We start from the raw sequence: 9,008 nt of genomic DNA on the forward strand, positions 1-9,008 counted from the left end.
TATTTAAAGGACAATATTACATGTCAATCATGCAACACTATGTTAGTTACTTGTTATTTTTTGTATCTTTTTATTCCTAAAAGAGAAAAACATGTTTCCTCTTCTTAAACATTCTCCGACCCCTTTTCCACCTTTTCAACCCCACTCAACCTTCCTTTTTCACTTCCCTTCCTCACCCATCATTCTCCCACTAATGTCTTGAAGAATTTCAATGTCCTTTGCTTCCAATGTATCTCGATTCCTAACGAAGAGCTCAAAATCGAGGATGAGAAGCTGCTCAAATTAATGGAAAGGCAATTTGGATCCATTATTGGCGAAACCAAATAAAAAATATACCCAAGGGAAGATGATTTTGTTGCCTATGTTATGTTATCTACTAGCTTCGTGTCTCAAAGGAGTTCAATACTCTAACTAGCATTGTGCGTGGCCTCCGTAATACAGTTTACACTTACCAAGGTTCTACGGTTGTACCTCCGACTATTTGATCGTAGTTGTAAGGAAGAGTCGGTGATGGAGATTGGAGAGAGTGGAGTGTAAAAGTAACATAAGGGCCAATATGTTTGTAAAGTTTAGCAAAGAAAAATGATACATGGGGTCCAAACATTTTTTTTTATAAATTATATCGAAAGATTTTCATTTATACTATATTATCGCATCATATTAAAAAAATAAGATAATACAGTAAAATCTATAACAATGAGATATCCCATTTTTTTTATATATGTTTTGAAAGACGTTTATACTTCTTAGTTGTATTTTAACTTTTTCTTTAGCCAATATAATTTATATATAAGAAATATCTGTTCTTTTTTTTTTATTTATTTAAAAAAATAGTAATTTTTTTTTCCGAAAACATAAAATAGTATAAAAAAATAGTAATACTATTACGTGTTATGAACAAGATACAATAAAGGGAAGTATGAAACAGATTTTTTTTTTTACTAAACACTAAATAAAAAAATGACAAAAAAATGGGTGACCATTTATTTAGTGTTTAATATTTCTGGAGTATTTTTGTTTTAGTGTAATTAGGAAATTTCGAGTATTAAATGGTATTAGATGTTTATGAAAAAGATATTAACTTAGGTTAGTTTTTAGAATAGAAAAAGAAAATGATAGTTAAAAATTAGAAGTAGTGGAGTGAGGGGAGGGGGAAACTAAGCATGTGAGCAGCTAACATGGAGGCATGTACCGGGGCACTAAGTGGGGCCCACATCGCCACGCTGATTTGGTGGACAAAGCGACCAAATGGGGCAGTCAATGTCGCCTTCTAAGCCATCACATTCACAGCTACACACAAACACAACCACTCTCTTCGCATGTCGCACTCTTACTTCTTCACTCACTCTTCATATGCGCGTGTCTTACACACTCTCTCACTAATTTATTTTTCATTTAAACATGATTTTAGACTCAAATTTACATTCAATTTGTTTTTCTCTTTAAATTTATAATTATTAATTTTAATTCCATAATTTTTTAAAATCTTATTTTAACTCCTGAAATTATCCATAATATTATTATACAGTATTTTAATGTAATATTTTCACTAATATAAATTAATAATTAGATTTTATGCTATTATATTTGATAAATTCTCAAAGAAAATTTAAGTATAAGGATTAAAATAAGACTTTTTGATATTATAAAGGTTAAAAAAATTAATTTTAAATTTTAGGAACTAAAATTAAATTTATCTTAAATTTAATAAATTCAAAATATATTTAAGTATTTATTTATTTTATCTTAAATAACTAAATATTTATAATTAGTTTAAAATATTTAAAACGTTAATCTCCTAACAACTAATTTGTTTTATCATACGCATCCTTATAATTAAGTTTTATCTAGATATAGAAAAATCATTTAAGAAATATGCTTATTAATTGAATACCCTAGATTTAAATCTATCTAATATTTACTAATAAGTTTTTGGTCTATTTAAATAAAGTCTTAAATTTAAATTTTATAAATAAAAAAATTAGTCCATTCTTGAATAAATTAATTAAATAGCCATTAACGAAATTGATAACTACTTCCTACCATTAATGTAATTGAAAAGAAATCCACCTCATATCTTATAATTGGTTATTAGTGTTGATTCGTGATTGTCCATTTTTTCAATAAAAAATAACTAGTATGTTTTAGGTTTTTATTTTTATTTATTTTAATTTTACGAGAGTATGTTACTCACGATGCATGGCAATACCAATCATTTAGCTAGATCAACCAAGCGGTCGAATTATCAATTTTTTGGTCCAGTTGATTGATTCAATTTTCATATTTTCTCTTTTTTTTTTTTGATAGGCAAATGTTAGTAGTTAGTTAATTAGTAGTTATCTCCGCTTGGGTCCTAGGGGGACTCGAACCTCCGTCCTTCCTTATCTCTCCAGCCCCAGGACCACCTCCTTTTACCACCAGACCACCTTATCACTCCTATTTTCATATTTTCTCTTAGTTTTACTTTACGCAATAGTTTTATAAAAATACCCAGATAAATAGTAGAACGTGTTGACATGAATTTTTTTTTTATAAAAAAGATTTTATAAAAATGCACACATATTGTGATTTTATATCGATTTTTATATAATAGCTATAATTAAGGATGAAAGTTCAAAATTCATATAGGATTGACAGAAGGGGCAACTTAATTAAACTAAATCTGCCTTTAATCTATAAAAAATGGGATGAGTGATGCGTCGGATAGGATTGAACTTATTTTAAATGGATAGAAAGAAGGTTTTGTTAATTTTCCTGAAAGAGAAAAAGTTATTAACACAAGTACATCGAATTCCTGCAAAGATATTTGTGCAACTAAAATACCAATTCTAAAATGAAGTCGTCCAACACCGTCATTCATTTGATGCAGATTGCAGACCAAAACATTTATTTTCTTTGAAGTTTTCATATCTACAAGTTCATCTTCTATGAATAGAAGACATTTAAAAAAATGAAGAAAATATGAAAAATATGCTAACAACATTCATTCATCACAAACATTTTCATTTATGTCATATTTTATCAAGTGCGTTTGACATTGTGTAACAACCCGACTGGTCTCTACACATAACACAACACACCACATAGAAAAGAACAAACATATATATATATATATATATATATATATATATATATATATATATATATAAGGTCCAAATCTGAATAAGGTGTCAGATTATACAAAATACATCCAGGGATGCTACAATAAGTAGCTAAAATCAACAAAAGAATAAAATTCCATCTGCCAGCTACAGACCCTCCTTAGCACACCAACCTAACCCTGCTCTGCTCCCATACATAGTATGATCATCGTAGTACAAACCACATGAAAATAACAAAGGGTAAGCTAGTGAAAAGAATCAACATACACGTATGAGAACACATGAATGGTAAACAACTACAGCTATCAGCACATCAACCAGCTTAACAACATTAGCTTATAATATATCACAGTACACATCTCACATCATTCAGCAATAACAACAGTAAACAATAGTACACAGCGGTAAACAGCAGTAAACACACAATGCATCGTCACGCATATCAGTTAGTATTGGTAGCTTGTAATCGGTATAGCTTGACCTGACTCCTATACCGTGGTCGCTTTGTACACGTGTGCCTCGACATTGCCCACACACGGGATCACTAAGAACCTAGAGGAGAACAACAAGATACCACTCCAAGGGTCAGCTTTCTAGGAAGGGTTTTTAACAAATTGGGCTCTAAGAGCACCACAGCCGCTGCATCCACACAATGGGATGAGGAAAATTTCGAAAACATCTCCTCTAGTCTTAGTGATCAACAGCTCAGCCTTACGGCCTATAACAACTCCTATCAGCACGGAGCACAACACTGCATAGCAGCAACAACAACATACAGCTTAGCCTTACGGCCTACAATCAGCTCCTATCAGCATGGAGCACAACACTGCATAACAGCAATAACAACATACAGCTCAACTCAACAGCTTACAACACAGCAACATACATCAACTACAGCTTAACATCATAATTCAGCATTTATCATCTCACAACACAACTCATCATCAATCAGCTTAAATCAGCATACAATTCAGCTCGGCTCAACAACAAAATTCAGCATTTGCATCATACATCACAGCTCAGCGTTACATCATTAACAACATAAACAACATACATCACAGCTCAACTATTCATCATACGACATTAACAACATTAATCAGCATAAACAACATTGGGCACAACTCAGCTTAACAACAATAACAGCTCAAACAACATATTCAATACATAATACGACTCACCCATCTTGTTTACAACTCATCTATTATGCCAAATTACCCACCCAAACAACACCAATCGACCCAAACACCTAAAACAACTTTCAACTTAACCAAATCACAAATTGTGAAATGGCAACCTTCACATAAAATAGCGTATCAGGAGTTATACTACTTCTACCATGCTCATCCTTATCTCATATGAAAGATAAGAAGATTTCCTACAAGTCTCATGAAGACACCACCAAGTCTTAATTCCTTCATCTACCTTGTTAAAAATGATAAAAACCGCAACAACTATAAGCAATGCTGGCAGCTTGACCCCTCTTCACTAAAATAGCCATATCTGGAGTTCTAGAACTCCTTTCTAGGTGATTTCAACGCCATTGGAAAGCTAAGATCCAAGACTACAACTTTCATGAAGACCTTAAGACCAAATTCGGTCATCAAGACCCACCGCTGCAGCGCTCAATCCAGCGCTTTAGCTGCAACTCTTTGCCAGTTCAGTTTCCCTTCCACAGCCATGGTTGCAAATCCACGGCCATAGCTGCAAGTTTCTGCCATTCTAATTTTTTTCCACAGCTATGGCTGCAAAACCACAGCCATGGCTTCAAGTCTCTGCCATCACGTTTTTCCTTCCCACGGCTATGGCTGCGAATCCACAACTATAGTTGTGGGTTCCTGCAAGTGCATTTATCTTCCACGGCTATAGCTGTGATTCCACGGCTATAGCTGTGGGTTTCTGAACTTCCAAAAACTCCATGGATTTCACCTTCGTTTTCACTCAAAACCTCCATGAACTTGCAATCCAAGGAGACCCAAACCATGCTACAACTCAAATGCACCACTACCAACCACATGCAACCCAAAAACATCAAGAATCACAACATGCATGCACCAAGATTCAAGAGATCATCAAGAACAACCGCAAGGTTTAAGCTTTTCCACATGCAACCAACCTAGTTCAATTAATCAACCCCCAAATCACATCTTATATATATGAAGATCCAACTACATGCAAACCAAAATGTATGTCAAATTCGAGTTCTAGCTTCCCTTACCTCGGTGAAGAGAAATTCTGGGTTCCGGGAAGGAGAAAAGGAGAAGAAGATGAAGAAGAAGCTTGAAATGGACAGAATCTGTGCCTCCGCAAACTCCCAAACACCTACTCAGCACCACCACCTAAAGGTTCCGGAGAATCAAACCAAAGGCAAAGAGAGATCAAAGAAAATTGAGAGGAAGTGAAATGGTAGTGAGAAGAGTAAGTGAAGAATGTTGGGGAAGAAAAAGGAAAACGAAAGTGGGGTCTCACACATTGAGAAATATACAAGTTAATTTATTCGAAATAAAATTGTGTGTCTTGTTTCACAAACAAATTTATTTTAGTATTTTTTAAACTTATTTTCATAACTTATGTACTTCCATTAATTTATGAAAATATGCTAGTTACTAATTTTTTCCTTCCATTTTTTTTATCATTATTAATTGTGGAGAAAAGTTAAATATTAGGAGATTGGATAATGTATATCAAAAACTCGTATATTTTTAAGTACGTGAAGTGATATATGCAATAAATGAAGGGTTAATAAGAGTAATCAATAAACATAGTGTTATTATATTGATTCACCTCAACTATCCAGATTATGTTTAATTCTTAATTCAATTATATTGAGTTTCGCAAACTTTCAACAAAGTTACAAGTATTCTTTTACTGAGTCACTTTTGGCTCAAATAAGTGTTCTTTGACTAATTTTTTCAAGTAACTACCTAAGTATTCTTTTACGGATAAGTCTTTTCAGTCTCAATCCCAAATATTTTTTTTTTACAAACAAGCCTCTTCAGGCTCAACTCCAAACCTCTCAAGGCTCTACCCTATAACAATGGCTATGAAGGTATCGCAAGGTTGCAGTTGTCATCTCTTTTAGATGTGATTACAATAAATCATTTTAGTATAAGAAAGCTCTTGAAGAAGATATGCTAAGATATGTGTATTATATCTCAGAGCTTTTCTATATTTACACTTCTATTCTCTATTGTACTTCTTATCTTCTCTTAAGTTCTAGAGCTTCTTATAACTACAAGAAAAATGCTGATTTTCGACGGAAAATTTCGACGGAAATAGGTAAATTTCTGACGGATTTTTTGTTTTCCGACGGATCTCCGACGAATTTCAATCCGTCGGAAAAAGTGGCGTCGGAAAAAAAAATCCGTCGGAAATAATTTTTCCGACAGAAAATTCCGTCGAAAATTTCTGACGGAATTTTCCTTGGAAATTATAATTTTTTTTTAACTTTAATAAATTTATTAATGTAACAACCCTCACATTTTTCCTCTCAAGGATTCTATTTCACGATATTTCACTATTTAGCGTGTTTTATCCTTACTTGTGCAATTTCTGGGAAACTTCCCAAAAGGTCACCCATCCCAGTACTACTTCAGGTCAAACACGCTTAACTGTGAAGTTCTGATGAGTAAGTTACCGAAATGTATATGTATGTTGTCAGTATAACTTGTACAAATTAATTCATTTAAGTCATCCTCAAATATACAATCTCATATTTGTACTATAATAATAATATATAATAATTTTATATTACGAATAATAATAATAATAATAATATATTTAATTATTCTTTTTTTATATGTACTTACTTTTATAATTAATATTTACTTATTTCTATTTAAAATTATAATTTAAATTATTTAATTTTATAATTTATAATGATAATATAATTTATAAAATTATAAATATTTATTTATTACATACTTATAAATTAAATTTTAATATTTTAAATAAATTATTAATTAATTTAATATATTTATTTACCTTAAATCAAACATATAAAATTCAAAAAATGTATTTATCCTTGTTTTTTTTAATTATCAACTATTAATAAAATACTAACTTAAAATCTTATCTAATTATATATAATATTCTCATATCAAATTTAAGACCAGATATTAGTTATACAAAAATATTAAGATCATATAGTAAATTGTCAATAAGATTTTAGTTAAATAATTTAAAATAATTAATGTTTCAATTATATTGTTAATTAGCAAATAATTTATTTCAAAACTAATTAATTTTTTATATTAATTATTAGTAAAATTTAATAACTTTTAATTTAGTAATTAATTGGATCGATGAAATTCAACACACACCATGAGTTATTGAGCGGAATAACTTTACCAAGAGTTATTTTGTAAGTTATCTTAAATCAAACATATAAAATTCAAAAAAATGTATTTATAACCCCCCTCATATATATATATATATATTAAATGTGACTTTTACTAAGTATTACACTGCTCAATAACTTTATATTAAATGTGAATTTGGTAAATCCAACTGTTAGATTGAAAGTTCATATCTCTTATAGATTATATATACAAAACTTTATATTAATCCAAGATGATTTGATACTTCATTTTTTATAAAACAAAATTGATGTAATATATTCATTTCAAAATACACTAAAATATGAACACTTTGATTACCTTCCAGTTGTTGTTAAATTTTAACAAAATTTGATATACACGTATAAAGTGATATGAACTTTCAATTTAACGGTTGGATTTACAAAATTCACATTTAATATAAAGTTATTGAGCAGCATAATACTTAGTAAAAGTTACACCGGTATAATTATAACCCCCTATATTATACACACACACACACACACACACACACACACACACACACACACACACACACACACACACACACACACACACACACACACACACACACACACACACACACACACACACACACACACACATATATATATATATATACAGGGACGGATGCACGTTTGGAATAGTGAGGAACTTGCCCCACTACTATTTGACATATACATAATTTTTATCTAAAAAATAATATATTTTAAAAATAATAATTATATTCTAATAAAATAAATATATAGATTCAGAAAAAATATTTATTTATTTGATATCTGTCAAATTTTTGAAAGAAATTAATTCTCATGTGATAAAAAAATTTCTTAATAATGAATTAATTTTTTTAAAAAGTTTAATCATAATATATATATGTATATATATATATGTGTGTGTGTGTCTTAATATTTACATATATAATGTAATATATTAAAATAAATAATTTTTTGATAATAAAATTTGTAGCATGCATGTTTATCTTTTGTGTTTTTTTATTTATTGTATACGTTGATTTAAAAAATCAAAATAGTAAAATTGTATACATTGATTAAAAAAATCAAAATATAAATTTCTTAATAATGAATTAATTTTTTTAAAAAGTTTAATCATAATATGTATATGTATATATATATATATATATGTATATATATATATATATATATGTATATATATATATATATGTATATATATATATATATATATATGTGTGTGTGTGTGTCTTAATATTTACATATATAATGTAATATATTAAAATAAATAAATTTTTGATAAAATAAAATTTGTAGCATGCATGTTTATCTTTTGTGTTTTTTATTTATTGTATACGTTGATTTAAAAAATTAAAATAGTAAAATTGTATACATTGATTAAAAAAAATAAAAATAAGAAAAATCAGAAGATTTGTGTTCCATTTAGAATTGTTATTATAAGATATATTTTAAAATAAATTATCACCTAAAAATATATATTACATATTAAAAACATATTTATATAATAAATAAATTAAAATTTATTTTTATAAAATTTAACATTTTTATTTTTATTTTTAATAGTGTTAAATTATTATAAAATA

Source organism: Cajanus cajan, chromosome 3, assembly GCF_000230855.2.
Source record: "Cajanus cajan strain Asha chromosome 3, NIPB_CcT2T_4, whole genome shotgun sequence".
In the NCBI taxonomy this organism is placed as follows: domain Eukaryota; kingdom Viridiplantae; phylum Streptophyta; class Magnoliopsida; order Fabales; family Fabaceae; genus Cajanus; species Cajanus cajan.